Raw genomic sequence first — 18,991 nt, forward strand, 5'->3', positions numbered from 1 at the left:
CAGCACCTCCAGTTTAAGAGGGGCCCAGGACTGGTTCTGCTGGGTTGGAAGAGCATGGGAGCAGAGTTCTTAGGCCATGCTGCACATCCACCTGCCAGGGCGCCGGGCACAGCAGCATCCCCGCAGCACTGCACGGGACGGGCTCGCCTTCGAGCACCTCTAATGCAGTCCAGATGTCAGAGTGGCTCTGCAGTTGGGTGATTGTGTTTCACTATTAACATACTTGTTTTATGACTGAGTAGGATCATTACAATTGTCACATTATTCTCTTTCTTTTTTCCCCCCTCTCCTATTAGTAGAGACACTTCTTATCATTTTCATAAGGAGAAACATGTTCTCTATGTCCTTTCCCAGTCCTAAAAATACATAACTATATTTTCCAGAGGAGCTTGTGACTGTAGGCTTAAATGTGCCACTAGAACACGTTAAGATGCCCTAGACATCAAGGAGAAAAAGGCACTTCTGGTACCTAGAAGTAGGTAGGGTGCTTAAGCTGAATTATGGCGGTATCATTACTGGTATCGTCAGATCTTACAATTGACAGCATTATTTTTAGGCACCCAGCCATATCACAAAAATATCTCTCAAATAATTTTGAAAGAACTGAACTTGAAGGCTGTTTGTTTTGGAAAAATAGGAATCATTGTTCCATTTAAACAAATTTCAGCTCAGAAAGCAATAATATTTGATTTGTGTGGAAAGAAGGCAGAGGCTTATTAAATATTAGTATATAGCTTGCAGCATGGGTTAAAGTTCCTCTCTTAATATATACTATAACTTTGCCCAGGAGATTTCGTTCCTAAGGGAGTATATGTTTCTGTTTAAGGGACTTGAAAAGAAAGAAAAAAGGGTATTCACGGGGTATAAACATGCCAATATATGGGATACTTTCTGTTCAAAATTCTGCTACATTTGGAACATTAGTGATAATTAATGTCATGAGCTAATTAACGACAGTATATAAATATGACACCTGGCGCGGCGCTTTGCTGAGCACAGGTAGCATGCTACAGTTTGAACATCAGTGATAATCAATGACATGAGCTAACTAATGACAGTGTATGACACCTGGCGCTTTGCTGAGCACAGGGGCTGTGCCCGTGGCCGGGGCAGAAGGACCTGACTGGGCTCTGTACCAAGCTCTTTCTTTTCAGCCCCCTGAGACTGGGACAGGCACCAGTAGTGGTGCCAAGCTCAGGCCACAGCACTGGAGGCTGAAACTCCAACTGTCTGTGGTGAGAGAAAGGGAAGAGATGGAAAATGCCAAGGAGTAGGTACCAAGAGAGAAAGATTTAGTGAAAAAGGACAAAGCAGATCCTAAATCAGGGCATATGATACACCGAATGGAGTTTTGAAGAAAGGCGAGTGGGAACTGTGTCTTCCAAGCAAGGTCGCTGGAAACCAGCAGTAAATGATGAAAATGCCATGGCATTTCGGCCTTTAAATCATGCAGGGACTTCTGGAAACTATAACACAAAAATCTTTGAATCCACAGAGATGAGGGAAAAGCTTCAGAAGGAGATATTTTTCCAAAGGCTCCACAGAGACGTGGGTGTTTGTTGAATATTTATCAAGACTTTTGACAGCACAAAGACAAGTTCCTTGCTGGTGCAGTGGCCATCAGCCAGCTCTGGGCACAGGGGGCTGTGTGACCCCAGGGTTGATGGCAGGGGTCCCTGGGGGAGGTCACGCTCAGTTTGGGCTGTGGTGACCCTGAGCATCCCTCCCTGCCAGCAGCCAGCTGAAATCCCAAGGGCTGCGGCACCGGGAAGCATCAGAGGAGCCAAGGCTGTTTGCTGCACATTTCGTTGCAGCACAGCGTTGCTCCAGAAAAAATTAAGATGTAATAGCTGGGTGTAGAGGCTGTGAGACATCCTGAGACAAAAGAGAGTAGTCATTTGTGAGTGGAAGGGAACATCGTATTATTTCCATTGCTTTATACCACAGCATCGAAGAAAAGAAAAAGATTTTCTTGAAGGTGAGATAATCCTGGTGGAAGAATCCTGTAATATCTGCTGAAAGCTGTGTGCAAGACTGAATTGTGAAGTTTCGAATGGGAATGTTTCCAACGTGTGCAGTGCGTTGCCTCTAATTTAAATTCTCCTCATTCTATTCTTGAAGTTTTTGGTCCTTTAGACTTATAAGGCAGGACTGCTTATTCTTTGGGCTTGGGAAAGAGACAAAACCTTTGTAGTCTCAAAATGGGCTTTTTTTTTTTCTGAAGAAAAAATGTAATTGCATACAAACTGCAAACCCCCCTAAACAATTCTCGTTGGGTGCCTGAAGAGTCCCTTGGCTGAATTGTAAATCACTATAATGTGCACCCACCAAAAAAAAAAAAAAAAAAAAAAAAAAAATTGGGGCATAAATGAGTTTTGGAGCTGTCTAGTCTGGAGTTCTGTAAGGTAATTAAATCAAGGAGACTTTCTGATCTATAGAAGGGTCAATGTAACAGGGCAGTGCTTTGAACCATGGTCTCATTAAGACACAATTGCCGCCTTCACTTCCCAGATTGTTTATAACAGAGGGTTTATTCCTAAGCAGTCAATGACTGGAGAGCATAAATCACAGCACAGAAAGAGTTATTCCCAGCTTATGGGCCAGATCCTCAGCTGGTATAAATCACTGTTGCCCTAATGATGTCACCTCAGCCATGCTTTATTTATATAATCCAAAGATCTGTCTTATACTGTTCTCATTTTATTGGCTTTTATTGACTCATTCTGTTAGGCACAGATTTTCATATATGAAACGAAGGTGGAGATAATTGAGGTATGTGAAAAGTAATTTTGTAAAATTTTCAAGGGAAAATCTGAAATATTCTCTTGCTTCCCCCTTCATTTTATTACAAAATAGTTACCATGTGAATTTTTATCAGCTCATAACCATCTTCCTAAATACCAACATGGTCACTTAGAACCCTCTCTTTTGCAAAATGTTCCAGTTGATCCTTGTACGATTTAATGGTGCTGCTTCTAGATTTTAATTAAATTCAGAAAAGACATCCCCAGGCTCAGCAGCGACCAAGGCAGCGATGGCAGCAGACCCTGGGTCCATTCCTCTGCAGGGGAGTGTGCCCAGTGCCTTGGGCGTGTCTAAATCTGGCTTTCCATGTGAGTGCACCACCAGGGTACCAACACTGCTGCTTGGGGGAACCTTTCTGTTAGCCTGCACTCAGTGTTGGGCTACAACCGGTCGCAGAAAGATGAATCTCAAAAAATCCCCCCCAAAGCTGAAGACCATCTGTGGTCCATCGGGTGAGCCATGGGGCAGCAGGCACAGAGCATGCTCAGCAAACCTCCTCCCCGCAGCCAGGGAGCCCAGGTGAGCACAGTATCTGCTTTAAACGCCGGCAACGCTAATTCAGACACCCCCCTAGTCCCACCACTGAGGCAGTCCAGCTTTGCTCCTCTCCATCTTGCCTCAGCATCACGCCTGAGCAGCGCAGCGTAGACAGCTGGACGGCAAGCAAGCAATGCTGCTCCAGCCTACAGACCTCCTCTAACAAAACGTTATCACCAATTACTAATTAAACTTACAAAAGATCCTTTCTGGTTTTGTTCCAGTGGTTGCTGTCAGCAAATCTGGCGGCATGAAGTCATTTTTATATGTCCTGGTTGTCTTTCATCATGCTGATATCAGGACTGATGTCACCGTGGTCAATATGGTATTTATGAAGCTGGAGATCGATATTAAATACCGGATTTAGGATGCACTGACAGAGCTGTAGCTCTGACTGCATTCGACCTTCTTTGGCTGACAGAAGCCAGAGGGGTTTTTCCATATCATTCAGTTAAAGGAGTTTCCACTGCCTGGCTTTCGCCTTTCACTACACCATACAGCAGTGACAAGGTTCAATTGGAATAAATAATAATAATATTAATAAAAAAAAAGTCTCTCCAAGGAAATAGTAAAAATTTATGAAAGAAATCTCCAGAGAACAAAACATCAAACCAGCACAGAGACTGCACGTAAGAAAGCAGCCAAGTGAAAAATTGATGAGCAGAGCTCAGATACTTGGAAACAATAAACAAGCAGAATCTATTTAATTAGGGATGATTGTAACATTACTTCTCTGGGTTGAAAACATGAACTTTTATATCCATCCGGGATTTTGGCACTCAGATAATAGCATGTCCAGGCATTTCAGTTCTCTGCTTTTCTCTTTGTGACACACAAAAATTATGTCCACTATTTTTTCCACAAAAAACTACCAACATTTTATTCCAAGTTGTTTCACAAATCAAAGCTGTCACTACAGCGAGGGTGAATTATTCATTGGATATCCACACTGCCCTCCGCCTACCGCTCTCAGCGGGGCAATGAACATATCTGTTTAAGAACAAATAATAGTATGTTGTATTTAAATAGCTTTATCTGGCAGTACAGGCATGTAGCCATGAACAAACCACCAGAGTAGGTATGATCTGCATGAACAGGGTGCTAGATACGGAGGCAAACATTTGCATCCCAGCTCTGCCCTTCTCCTCCTCCAGCCCTCTGTCTGTCTTCCTGGCTCAGCTCTTGAACCAGGCAAGACAGACTTTATTCCCCTCTGTGTTTAAGGTGTCACCTGTTACTTCATTTCATGTGATGTTCCCGGTTGCTGCCATATAATAAAACCTCCAGAACCATAACCACTGATTTGTTTCTCTAAGCAGACTGAAGCCTATAAATTTTCCTGCTGATGATTTATATATGTATACACACACACTTACATATACGTGCCTGTCTTCATGCTCATCATCTGTAAATTCATCACCTTCACTAATCCATCCTTTTCCCATTGACTTTCTCCAACTCCCAAGCTATTTGGAAGCCTCAAACCCTCACAGGTGGCAGCATTTCTTCCTGAACCCGTGATGGGACTTTCTCTTAACTACCTCTTAGCCCTGAGATCTTTCTTATGCTCCTAATCTTCCTGAAACCATCATTTCTTATCCAAAGCTGCTTAAGCAGTTGGAGAGTAACGTTCATTTCCAGGCAATATGTGAGCAAACTTGGATGAGGGCTGGTTCGCAAGCAGAGCTGCCTATAATCCGGAATAAAATTAAATCTTAATCACCATCTTCCGAAAGAAAGATTTGCCACTGCCCAGCAAACATCTATCTTAATAAAGATACTCATTCTCGTGAAGCACAAATCCATGCGTATCCACTGGCTTAAAAGGATGCGCATCTGTGCACAGGAACTTTGGATTTTCCCCATCTGAAGCCATACGTTGCTGTTAAGAGAGGCTTATATAGAAGCACCGGGGACCCTTAAAGAAGGCTATGTCATCACCGCTCTCTGACTTCCATTAGCATCAGGAGGCCACCGAGGGCTGGCTGTGCAAGGCGCCTCTGTGCACGGACTTGCTGCCTGTGCTGCTGCCAGCCCCGCCACCGGGCAGGCAAAGGGCAGCTTCTCCGTGGCCGTAGGGAAGGATCCCAGCAGCAGATGAATTCAAGGCTCTTTTTCTTGTGTGACACCAGACCGTGACAGAGGTTAGAAATCAACCTAGGTCTCCTGAGCCACCGCCCTGTGTACTAACCACAAGATTTTTTTCATCCTCTCCATTTCTCAACTGCTAGTAATTACACTTAGAAATTGGCTCTGGAAGCCAAAACAAACAAGCGAGATATTTCCAGTGAGCTTTCAGTTTGCTATTCATCCTTCAAAGATGGTTTTGTCCACAAGGCAATACAGAAAGTCATCATGTTGCTAACCCCACTTCTCCGCTTTGCATGTCTGCAGCATCATTTCTCTCTGATGAGTGAATTTGCGTACAAGCTGACATCTCCCTTTTTGGACTGGACGTTTTCTCTCTCACATACTGGGAAAAACAAATTCTGTGCTGAATCAGAAGACAGTCTGTACAACTGATGTGATCTGGATTTCTTTCAAAGAACGGGGATTTCGGTCACTCAGGACCTACCTCACAACCGACTGGAAGTAATTTTGTGCGTGTTTTATTTCCCACCATACTACAAAGTATTACCTCATGAGCAGAGCATCCTAGGATGACAGTAAATATCCACAGATACTGGGTATTTGTTTTCTGCCTCAGATTTCCTGTTGCCAAACTCTAATTTTAAAAAGAATCTGTGGAAAAATAGGCATTTACTGGATTTTTCTATACTACAATATTTTTACGCGGATGTGAAAATTCCAGCACCTACCCATCCTGTACTTAGTCATTGGAATGTGCTTTATCGCAGGTGAATCTATTAAGAAAGTCATCCTTATTGACACTTTGCCTTTTTTGTTGGAGCCTATTCATGCATGACCTCATGGAGCTTCACAAGAGCTGGCTGAAGACTGGGCACAGTGTCCCTCTAATTGGCAATATTATCTCGCCTGGCATCATATTTTACAATCAGCAGGCGTTATCTGGGAGATCTAATTCAAGAGAAACCTATGGGAATATTTCAGTTCTGTTATTGACTTCTCAGGCTTTCTAATTAATTCCCAGTGCCTCGGGCAGGCTGTAGTAGCGGTGACAGACGAGCTGTGCTCCATCACAAACGCAAGCTAAAGCCCAAGCTGCTGTGTTCAACCAGGCGTCCTGTCCCACCACGGTTGGAGACGCTGCCTCTGCCACCTCTGATACAACCGTGGCAAGGAAAGGCCACAAATGGGGACACGTTTCCCAATGAGTGTTAACGACTAAGGAAACTCCAGTCCATCCTGGTGTAGCATGTCAGGAGGGACCCATTCACCTCTTCTTGCCCTCTCTTCAAGCCTCACAGGTTTTTAGGAATAAAGCATCTCACATCATTCTCCAAAGTTAAGCGCTACAATGTGGAAGATTATTTTGAGACCTTCAAGGCAACCACTGAAGAATTCATTTAACAAGACTTCAGTTTTTAAAGAAGAGGTTGTTACAAGTGTTTGAGCCAACAGTGCAGGTAAAAGTGGTGGTGTTTCTACTTGGTGTTGAAGCCAGTGAGTTCATTCAAATGGTTGGGATTTAAACCTACAAGTCCTTTTGAAAGGGACCAGTGGTGGTGTATAGTCTCTTCAACTAAAAATCTGGGCCACAGGGTTCCATTCTTGCCCGGTCAGTGGTTGTCAACCATAACCATAACTCAACCGAGCACGGTAAGGGCAGATCACATTATATGGCAGAAAGTTCATATAAGACCGGATTAGAGCCAAATAAACCTTCTAAGACAAAATACAAAGACAGGCTGATGCCCAGATATCTGCATGGCCATTTAAACCCAACCTACTGAGCATGTTTTACATCAGAAATTACAACCTAGTGAAGCGTGGAGGTGACTCAGATGCCACCATGTGTACACACCACTGGTTGGCCTTGTGGACGCACACCCAACAGAGTACATGCCTTCGACTGAGCCTTCTTGGGCAGTACGTAGAGCCGGACCTCAGCCAAAGCCCAAAGACACACAGATCAAGATTTCAGACTCCCTCTATAAAGTTCAAGTAAGTTGGCAACTGGTGTTTTTAGCACTGGCCAATTTCTAGTTTTAACTGCTTCTCTGGATAGATTTGGTATAGCCGCTATAAAGTGAAGACTGACCGGCTCAAATTTATTTTTAAAAACTAAAGTAACCAGATGATTTTTTTTTTTAATCTGACTATAGGCCAGCCCAACCCACATGAAGAAAAGGCTAGAGCGCAGTTTAAACATTTCTTGGCTGACATGGCACTGCTATTAGGGGAGATTTCCAGCAACCCCTGTCACAAGTTGCAAGATATTTATCAGAAACAAACAGTTTGAAATTTCATGACATTTAGTTTTTTAAGACAGTAATTGCCTATTTCCTTCCCAAAGTTAGAAACAGAAAATAATTTCAAAAGTCCTCTCTCCAGCAACCTCTGGTGTGATTCAGTTTCTTTTCCTTGACCCCCTTTATAACAGAAGCCCAGGGCAGTCTCCCAGCCGACGAGCTCAGTCCCAGAGCAGGCACGAGCAGTGCCAGGAGGGGAGCGCTGGGTCCCTTCTGCTGCTGGAGGAATGAGGTGAACGTGCTTTCAAGAGCATGACTTAAGCAGCTGCAAGATATAAGTTTCACTTTATCAATCTCTCAAGGAGAAAACAACCTTGCTTGCCATTAAAGTCCTTCTGGAAGCTGCAATACTTGTCCTTAAAAATTAAAGGATGGAAATGGGTTTTCTGAAAAGTTTGTTCCAGTTCATCACTCAGAAGCTGAGGAGCAGAAGGTGAAGAATAGCTGTTTAAAATGTGTGAGTATGTGTGTATACTTGTGTATATAAGTAGTCATTAAAATATGGACACAACCTTCCACAAAGCGACATGCAAAACCACGTGGACCAAATGCAAATTTGGGTTATCTCTCAGTCTACTACATTACGAGTGAGCAAGACATTAAGAACATCGACAGTTTGCAGAAGGTAATAGTGGGAAAAAAAAAAAAGATATATTATCCAATTTAATCATCTTGCTGGTGTTGCTTCTCATCTCCTTACCTTGTTTTGGTGATATGCCCAACAAAGCTACCATGCACTGTAAATAGATGTGGAGGTAGATTGCCATATATATGGTGATGTCCACATGCATGTGACTCCCTGCCTGCTCGAGGTTTCATCAAAAGATTTTGACTGTGGCTTCAAATTTTTTTAACAGTTGTCAGGTCACCAGTCACTGCTCGCTGCCTCCGTTTGTGGTACAGGCATGTCTAATGGGCAAAGTTTTAACTAGCACAATTATCCTTTGATGAATTAGTGTTACTAAGCCAACTTCATTTCAATTGTATCTAACTTCCACCCCTTTTTGCTCCATGCCCCAGCTGTAAACATTTGTAAAATGCCTCAGTACCTCTTAGAAATGATTGTACCACAGTTAATGAGAAATTCCAGGGTGCCACATAAAATTGTCCTTGGAATGCAGACTAAAACTACTGGGCAAAGCAAATGAATTATCATTATTCTCACAAGTACTTCACAGAGCTCTCTGTGATCCAGGGATCTTGCTGTACCTTCTGAGGTTGCAGAAGGCGATGAAATTATATTGCCCCAAGCATGCACTGTATAACCTTCAAGTCCCTGCAGCATAAACCTGGGCAAACACTGGAAGACATAATTAATTGGCATAATGGCAGGACCTGCAGATCTGACTGATAGGAGTGGACAAAGGAGTACATCATCTGTCTTCTCTGAACGTGATCAGCCTCGCTCTTCAAAGCAGTTCTTGGAGGAGTTAATTTCAGAGGAAAGTGTTTCTGCTACTGCAAATGCCCTGCCCTCAACTCCATACACCTAATTCAATAGTATTTCTGGTGGCTGCAACCAGAGGCAGTTTTAAGGAGATGAGGTGAAAATTAAAGTAACACAATGGATGTGACCATGTGGTTACCTCCTTCTAGCCTACTGGGCTATCACCATCCCACCCTTGAACACTGGCTTTTCCTTTTAATGTTACTCTTATTTCTCTCACACCTCTGTACCCTGCTGATCTGTCTTCTCCCGGTCATTTTAAAGTCCAGATCTTTCCCTTTATGTCTTTTGTGGCCCCTCCAAATTTGGAAAATTGTGATCACGGCTGAATTTACTATTAAAATTATCACCGGGATCTCATAGCTTTCTCAAGGACACTGTGCACATGTACGGACACAAGGACGTGCATAGTTCTGGGATCTCGCATCACTTCTTCAGGTGGATCCCCTTGGAGAGATGCTGGTGGCTGTTAGGTACAGCTGCCTATTAGACTGTTGAGCTGAAAAGCTGTTTCAAGCAGAGCATGGGGAAAGAGCTGAGCAAAGATCCCGCTGTGGACCACCTTCACCAGGAGCTGGGCTGCTGGCTCTCCACGCTCCCCTCTCCCTCCACAAAGCCTGGACACAGATGGTTTCCGGGTCCCTAATCCTCCGGCCAGCCCGTATCTCACGGATGGGGTCACGCAGCAGGAGAAGGAGGCTCAGATCATGGAGCACAGCATCTCCTGTTACATGACCCAGACACGGGCACACGGTTCCCGATTGACCCCCCACCCATGCAGGCATGCTGTGGGGACGGGTCCTTATCATGTAACTGGGAGTGAGTGGCTCTCATGTGGTGGGAAAACTGCACATTCAGAGGCCTGCTACCAATAAGTCTGGTCTAAAACCCAAATCTCGGTTTACAGCAGCTGAATTACATTCAACCTCTAAATTCCTTGCAAAGGCTTTTAATGTAGGAAAACATCCAGTGGCTGCAAGGGTTACGTTACACCTTGTGACTGGGAAAACGTCCGGCAGCAGCCAGTTAGTCATGCACTCCGTGGCGTAATTACAGCTCCACAGACCCAGGGTATGTTTTGGATTTGCTCCACAGACACTGGGTAATTACTACCCTATAGATCCAAGGCTTTTCAAGGATTTATAGGGCTGGCATGTGGTACACCCTGTGGAAAAACAGCAGATCGGGCATGATATAACAGGTATGATACTGTATATTAATTTCCATGGAAACCCTTGTGGGTAAACTGATGCAAGACCAAACGGAGCATCGGCTAGCAATTGTGCCGTGATAAGTGAGCACTTGCTGATCAGTGTTCATGCTTGGGCTAAAGGTTTCTTTGTAGGGTCAGCTAGGATGAGATCATTAGTGCTCTTTGGGGAACGCCTCGTCATACCCACAGGAGTTCTGTGGGAAGAAAAAATGATCCCTCCTTAAGTAAAAGTGCTAAAAGATTTTTACCAATTGCCTGCTGACAAATCAGTGGAATATCTGAGTATTTGTCTCTTGGCACAACTCTATCAAGACCAGCAAAACCACAGCGGAGTTGGGCTTAATTTGCCCTGTTGCCTTTTGAGCAATTCAGTGTTTTCTAAATGCTCCCCCCTCTCATTTTTCATTTTTGCAGTGACTTTCCAGCAGGCAGCAGAGACAAGGTACCTGCTGAGTGATCATCCTGTTCAGTTTTCCACATCTGACACTCAGAAAAAATAAAAAAAATGCAGAGGAAAGAAGGGTTTGCAGTGAGCGATAAGGGCTCTGCCTGTTGCTACCACAGGACATCGCTGACGCGAGGCTGTTGCTGTTAACGCACGTGGGCTGCGTATTGGCACGCGGGGAAAGCAGGCAGGTCTGGTGGCAAGGGACCACAGAAGGAAAAAGGGATGGGACAAGCAGAAAGTCAGTGGTGGAGAAGGAACGAGCACTGGTGAGGTCTGTGCAAGCCTCTGTGCAGCTGTCTGGATCAGTCCTGGGGCTGCTGGGGTGTCATGGCATACCTGGGCTGCCTTTCAAGTCGACCTCAACTGATTTATGGGCTGGATGGAGACCTATAAAACCTGCGGCAGTTCTGCATGGAGGTTCTCTGTGAAACTCAGCAAAACTGTGCAACTCCAGCTGAGTTGTGTCCTGATTTTTCTGAAACTCGGATAAATGTAAACCAAAAGCCTCAACCCAAATACTGCCAAATTATGGGGAATGTGCCAAAACAGAAAGTATTTTTAAATGTCTTCCCCTGTTGTGTGGCTTATGGGACGGGCATAGGGATACTAAGCAATAAACAAAGGAATCCAGAGACAGTGTTTTGTGAACCCTGTACATGACCTTTTCCACGAGGTGAAGTTATTGTATAAGACCTTCCTGTCTGAATGGGAAGGGGATGAGCAGGACAACACAATAAATGATCTCTCAGCAAATGCTGATGACTCGGTTACAAAAGTATGGCCCAATTTCAAGGTCCCAGCCAAACTGAAACAGCTGCTGAGCCACAGTTGAGTGTAAGGCATCACAGGACCAGTGCCCCTTGGACCAGAAGGGCAGTCAATAGCCTAGGGCTGTCCAGAAAAAGGCAGTCTCTAGAAAAGTCTACAAAACCTCAGAAGCATCTATCTAACATCAGGGGATAACCAAGCTATAGGTAGAGAGATACAGAGTGATTTACTACCCTTAAAATCTGTTTTCTCTTAAAAGTCTTTTTTCTAAATAAAAATCTTTCTTCTAAATAAATAGTACTTGGCTCAGAGAGAGCCCTTTCTTTGCTGTATATCAGAGTCACTGCTCCCAGAAAGAGAGAACCACGGGCAGTGAAAATAGCTCAGGCTTGCTGAGGTAATGGGGATAATTCCCCTCACTTCAAGCCTGCAAGTGGGAAAACGTGAGATTTCTCCTCAAAACTCAGGATGTGAAGCTGGGATGATGTGTGTGCTCCAGAAGCCTGGGAAGGGCAGGTGCCACCACCAGCTGGACCATCTGCACCATTCAGTGCTTGGGTGGAGAGGGAAGGAAGGAGGGAAGGCAATTAACTCTTCCCCAGGAGAGGAAAAGCAAGAAAAGCAATGTTTGTCAATAGGAAACATGAAAAAAAGAAAACCCCACCCAACCTTCAAACCCAACCATCCTAATTCCATCCATCCGATAAGCTAATGGAGCATTAACACTTCTCCATTTCACCCTTCCTGCCCTGCCCTGCAATTTGCAAATGGAACGGATGCTTCTGTATCCCTTTGCTCATGCTAAGCTGCCCATCCTATCCCACATTTATCTGCTGGGATCACAGCATAGCACATGTACGAGTTCCTGCTATAAAATCAATAAAAATGGTGATGCTGACAAATGACAATAGCTTTCTCCATCCTGGACTGCTGATGGTATGCTGGTGACCCATCCTCCCTGAGGAGCAGGGACCATGTCCAGAGCTCTGGAAGTTTTGAAGGGTTTGATGATGGGGCAAAGGGGCTGACTGCCAGGGCTTCCCCACTTGCCCAGTGAGGTTTATAGCCCACACCCTTTCTCACTTGATTGCACCGGGACAAGGAAGAAGGCATGACTTTCTAAGAGGTGCTGAATGACATACAAAGCATCGCCTTCTCCTTGGCAGGGATATGAACAGAGCTCTTTTCCTGAGCGCAAGCAGAGCTCAGCGAGTTCCCATGCCCTTTCACTAGGAGCAAATACTGCGATAGCGTTACGCCTACCCTACAGCCTTCACAGGTCTGCAAAACTTCGTCATGGCTTGAAGCTTGTGCATTCGGGAGGAGTAAGTCTGCTTTTCACTGATTCATGAAAGTTTAAGGTAGGTGAAGTGTCACTTAGCCTCTGTCTAGCCTCCTGCCCCCAGTTCACAGCCCACTGAAGTTCAGACTTTTATCCCGGTGTACCTTCTAGAAAGGCACCCGGCCATACTGTGAAATGATAAAAAGGTCCACTGACTCCTGCAGTACTTCTTTCTGAAGATTATGTCACCCTGCTGTTAAACGTGTTCATCTGATTTTCTTGTTCTAATTTTATAATCAGTAGCTTCCAGCTACTGATTCTTGCTGCAGCCATCAAAATGGAGCACAGTGTTCCAGGATCAGCTTCTGCCATTTCTGTCCCTGTATACTCCAATATCTGTGCATTATTCTTCACTTATGTTGTGATTATTTTTTTTAATGCAGAATGCATCGGATGAACGTGCAAGTTGAAAGAGAGTGATTGCGCATTAGTGCCCCTGGTTATGAATTCCCCTTCACGTTTGAAGAACATCAAAATGTGATGGGAACAAGTTCAGCAAACAGTCCTGATGGATGCTGCATGAGTCACTAGCACAGGGCACGGAGGTCCCTTACTGCAAAACGCTCTATTTCCCCCCTTAGGAGTACAATGGATGTAAAGAATAGGACCAAACAGTGGTTGAAAGAGAAGTGTTTTAAAGACAGAGCTTTGTTCTTATCCTTACTGCTCCAGACATATACCAGAGTAAAATGGAGCAGGGTGTGGGGCCAAAATTAATATTATTTTTGGAAAAAGACTGATCCTGGAAAGTAAGTACATGAAAAAGGAAGAGAAACAAGGGATTGTTAGTTAAGGTCACTCTGAGGTCTGGCACACATGACCTGAAACAGCCCAAAAGCTTTGGATTCAGTCACCCCAAACAATGAAGGAATTGACACTAACTACATAGTTACAAGAGTGCACGGTGTAATTTAACAGTCGGAAATTGAGTAAAGAAAAAAGGCTAGGATATCCACAAAGATGTTCTCTGCCATGTTGTGAAGGGTTTGTCAGCAACCATAAGCACTTTTAGGTGAGTCTGTGCTAATAACAGCCTGCCAAGGATATGACCGTCCTTGGGAGTATGGGAATATTGTAAACTGCTGGGACTCTGTGGCTGGGCACGTAACTCGACTTTCTCACCACTTCCTTCCTTCACAGTAAATGGAACAGAAAAAAAAGAAAAGAAAAAAAAAAGAAAAGCGGGCATCTGGGTAAGTCAAATCCACATCTAGTTTCCCAAAGCCCTCCGTTAGGCAGTGCCTGAGTGTTCGAGCATGCAGAGCTGAGGCTATCCGGGAATCGAGGACAATTCCCACTCCGCCACTTGCCAGGACATTAGGAATTGAATCAAGGTGGGAATATTAGTATCTGTGGCTTGATTCAGCTCTGCCCACTTCCACCCAAGTCTGGGTTATTTGCTCTGCTTTATAGTGATGTAATAAACCTGTTACCTGAAAGACCCTGGTCCAGGACAGAAGTTTTCCTTAGTTGAACCAAACTAACGAAGACCTGGGAAGTATAAATATTGCTCTGCCTTCCCCTCTCCTTTGGAGGTGTTACAGACAGCTCTGGCTACAGAGCGAGGAAAATCACTTTGCTAAAATATCCACCGAAACACCAATATATACCTGTATTAACAAGTGCAGAGTCCATCCCTGGAACAACCACAACATGGGAATAAATGTCACAGCAGCCTCTGACAACAGACTCCTACAGGGCTTATTTCTAAAGAGTGAGCAAGAAGCCACTCTAGACATCATTGCTGCACTTTCTCCCCTTTTTATAAGGTCCCAAGGTTAATCAGCACCTAGCAACACTTGAGAAAGACGAAACTTCATTTAGGGCTCATCGCCATGGCACACAGTTAAAGGATCAGGGGAAGAGAAGTCTTGTTTTGGTATCTTATATCCCACCAGACACAGAGTATCGGTAAGATGAGAAGAATATGCTCAGCTCTAATTAGCTTTCTGGAACTTGCAGACACATACACATTTAACAAACATAAACCCTGCCTGTCTGGGGTCTGATATCAGACTGCGCTAGTCATTAGCTCTCAATTGCTTCTCTCTCTTGCTTTGCTGAAACCTACTCGGATTGGAGGGGTGTGGGAAAGAAAACACTTTGCCATGTACAGAATAGGTAGGAATGAAACTTTGGAAGAAGTGAAGAAGGGGGAAGAGGTGAAATACTAATGAAGTCACATTGCCTTTAAATAAAAAAAAAAAATTTGGTTTAATGATGATATTATTATTGTAAGTATGAATTTGCTTTAAAGCTTATCAGCAACACCCTTACTGAGAGGGTGAGTGATAGCCTGTTTCACTTCCACGTGTCCATCGTATTTAATTACATATCAACATACCTGTTTCTTCCTCGGGGATGCCCAGCTGCTGATGCTGCTTGGAGGGATGGCAGACCCCAAACGGTCATCCAGCTTCATGACGCTGCCACGTGGAGCATTAGGTGGAGCCCAGCAAGATCTTGCACTGAAATCCTGGTAGTGCTGTGGCTTGGTACCACTTCCACTTGGACAAACCCTCCAGATGTACACCGTGCATCCTTAGTCAAGGAATCCAGGTGGACAAATTTTGGGATGTGCATTCCAGTCCTGGGAGCACCTGGACAGCTGGGAACTGGAGCGACGATTATCGTAACATGATGTTTCAGCCAGCCTTTAGACATAAGCTGAAACCCTTTGCAATGGAAATTAAACAACTCTTTTAATTAGTTCCCTATGTGAGTTTGAAAGAAAAGAAGCTGTCAGGCTGTTGCAAAGCAATACTCTGTGTCAGAGGCAACACTTTTATAAAGGACCTTGTGTTTCAGATAAAGGGGAATTACCCCTAACCTGAACATAAAACATTTACTGCAGTGAAGAATGCTTTGAATTCCCTGGAAGAAAGTTTCTTTTTATCTTCTTTGGCACTAACTCTTTAAGCATTTTATAATCCCAGGCAATCTCAAGCACTGGAAAATGCAGTATTTCTAGATATGGAATCAGAAAACACTCAGCGAGAGAGTGAGAGAAGACTCTTGTTTCTTTTTCTCCCTCAAACTTGTTTTTGTCGTTAAACTGAGCTGACAATGAGCTGAATTTTATTTACTTCCTACATTTAAGTGGAAAGACATACAACAACATGAAACATCTGATACAATTGACATTTAATACCCTTCATCTGTAATGAAGATCTCCTGTGACTACTTTTCTAATTCCTGTTAACACAACTTCCTAATGCTAATTACTTTCACACTTGGCTTCTGAGTTTTTTATAGTATGTGTGCAGGCAACGAACAGCTAATAGTAACAATAGTCATAAAATCACTGTCACCCATGCCATCGAAATACTTAGTGTCATACTTTTTAACTTAGAACTGTTTTCCAAGCCTTAAATTATCAGCTGAGCTGATTTGCACATTTTGCAAACTTAATTAGACCTCAATATGGATGAAGATCATGAAGATTTTTGTTCTGGCTAATAATAGTTGTACTTCATCTTGCTTTGCCTTTTAACTAAATATGTCCTAATTGTGTATTTACATTTGCTGGCATGTGCAAAACATTTTAAGTAGACAGGCAAAGAAGCTAATTAGTATTGTACATTCTGTACTTGCATGGTACACCGGAAAATTGTTCAGTGGAGGTAAGTTATGAAGTACGCAGTCAACATTATTCATAAATTCAAAAATGGGAGTCATATACGAGGACCCCGCATTAGTACTCTGAAACTTGTATCCAATACCATGGGATATCTTATCAAATCTTTTATTAAATCATGTACAGAGTTTTGCCGATTAAAAATTTGGAAAAATATAGGTCTGTGCTGTAGGTTGTACTTCTACAGGAGATTTTCCCTACTGCTTACACAGTTCCCATTCCCAACCAGAATTAGCAATTCTCCCCTCAGACTGTATCTGTTCTTGTTCCTTTGTTTGTTCCTCTTTCTCCAGTGGAAGACCTAGTTTGTAGCAAATGTGCAGCAAAAAAACCAACCAACCAAAAAAAAAAAACCAACAACAAAAAAATCAATAAAGAAATGTTCTGTGTTGAAAATGAGTGGATTTCTTGTTTAAGCCTACCAGTGTGATTTCTGCATAAAACAGAAGGAACGTAAGTGGGGTTTAATGCAGTGCTTTAAAATACGAGTTAAAGTCTAAAGCAGTCTAAAGATTCAAGAGTTTCCCTCTAGAGACTACAGCAGATTGTTCACAATTATGCATAAGCGTAATGGGGATTATAAGGAGCTATATCTCTTCATAATGGGGACGAGGATAACGTAGTTTAAAACCACAGACTGTACTTCACTATGCTGTGACATGCAGTCACTGCCAGCCGGTTGCTTCAGCGTGGAGAAAGCTTAAGCAGGCAAAGAGAAGCAGCGGCTGGGTCTGTACCAGAGATCTCCATGTGGTTTTTCTGGTGGCAGGGGTGCTGGGGCGTGCACTCACTGCTCCGTGGACCAGCATGGTTTCAGGTGGTGGTTTGTGTGTTATGGAAAATGGTCCAGGATTTACCACCACCAGACAGCCTGGTGAGCGCGGCGGAACATGGAGAAACTGCAGAAATGCCACAGAACCGCTGGAGATATTTTGTTGTTCTTCTATCTCTTTCTTTTTTAATTTTCTCTTTTTTTTCTTCCTATATTCTGTATAAGAAGATCTGTTCCAAGCTGACTACTGGCTTTATTTAATTAAATTGACCTTGAATTGCACCTCTGATGAACACTAAGGCTAAAAGCATAACAAGAAGCAAAATAAGACTTGGGTTGCTGCATGTCTGGCAACCCCACCAACATGGAAATCTAGCAGGTCCATTAACAGGAATGCTAATATCTCCTCTGATAAACCTGCCAGTGAGTCAGTATGTGGGTTTCGCTCCGTCTTCTGTCTTTTCCTGCACATGAAACAGGTATTCACTAAGTAAGAAATGATCTATTATCAGTGCTGTCTTTGGGCTGTTTCTTGGTGGTGGACCCAAACTTTACCAATCTACAAGAAATCGAGAAGAGCTACTTCTCAAGAGCTCGCAAGCAATTACTGATACTGTGGTAGAGGGTGTACGTAGAGATACCAGTTCTTATCTCCCCAATGCACAGAACAGGCTGGGGCATGGACTACCCACCCCAGTGGCACGGAATAAATAAGTAGAGTTGGCTGTCTTCAAAGCATCAAATTGCTTTTTTTCTTTTTATGTTTACAAAGCTTTTCCTGGCATCTGAGGTTCAGGCTGGTAACACAGACAATATTAGGCAGACACCTGCAAGATGTGTTCTTCCAGGCATCATTGGCAAAAATTTCACTTAAATAAGGGTCTTTAATATGCTGGAGAGTGTGCATATTTCTGGAGCAGAATTTCTGTCTCTGCCTCAGCATAATGTGTTTACTGAGGATCACAGTTTTAGTGCTACTAAATTTTAAATATATTGCATGGACTTGCAGAAAAAGCAATTACCTTACACACGTCTTCATTTGTGTATGATGATCAATACTCAGTGTGAAGAAAAAAACCCTTCTAAACAACCAAAATCAATGCAAAATGCTTTGTAATAGTTACTGCTATCACAATTTTTCTAATCAGCTCTTTTCCTGTCTTAATTGGCCATGGATAGCAAAGCGCAAGTTTAGAGCAATCTTCCCCAGAAGGGACTACTGCAATATTAGATGCAGCCTAAGTTACAAGGAAACATAAAAGTCTCATTTCAGAAAAGAAGTCTGGCAGGTGATGAGATAGTCAACTGAAACAGGTCAGGAGTCAGACCTCATTTCAAACCGAGATTAAATCTGAGATAAGGCTCAAGTTCAGTGGTTTGGTGAACAGGTTTTGTGTTTTGGGGTTTTTTTTTCGAGATTTTTACACAAACTGTAGCTAAGAGCCAAGTTAGGCATGTTTTCTGAAAAATAAAATAGCCATTAGCTGCAAGAAACCAAAGCCAATAAATAAATGTGTCGTCTCTCCAAGCTAATGCTCCTTCAATGCTTCCAAAACCATAAAGAAATAAAGCTTGAAAAGATAAGTTATCCCCTCAGCAAAATTATCTCCCAAGAACCTGGCAACTTG

Source organism: Falco naumanni, chromosome 1 (genome assembly GCF_017639655.2).
Source record: "Falco naumanni isolate bFalNau1 chromosome 1, bFalNau1.pat, whole genome shotgun sequence".
Classification (NCBI taxonomy): Eukaryota; Metazoa; Chordata; class Aves; order Falconiformes; family Falconidae; genus Falco; species Falco naumanni.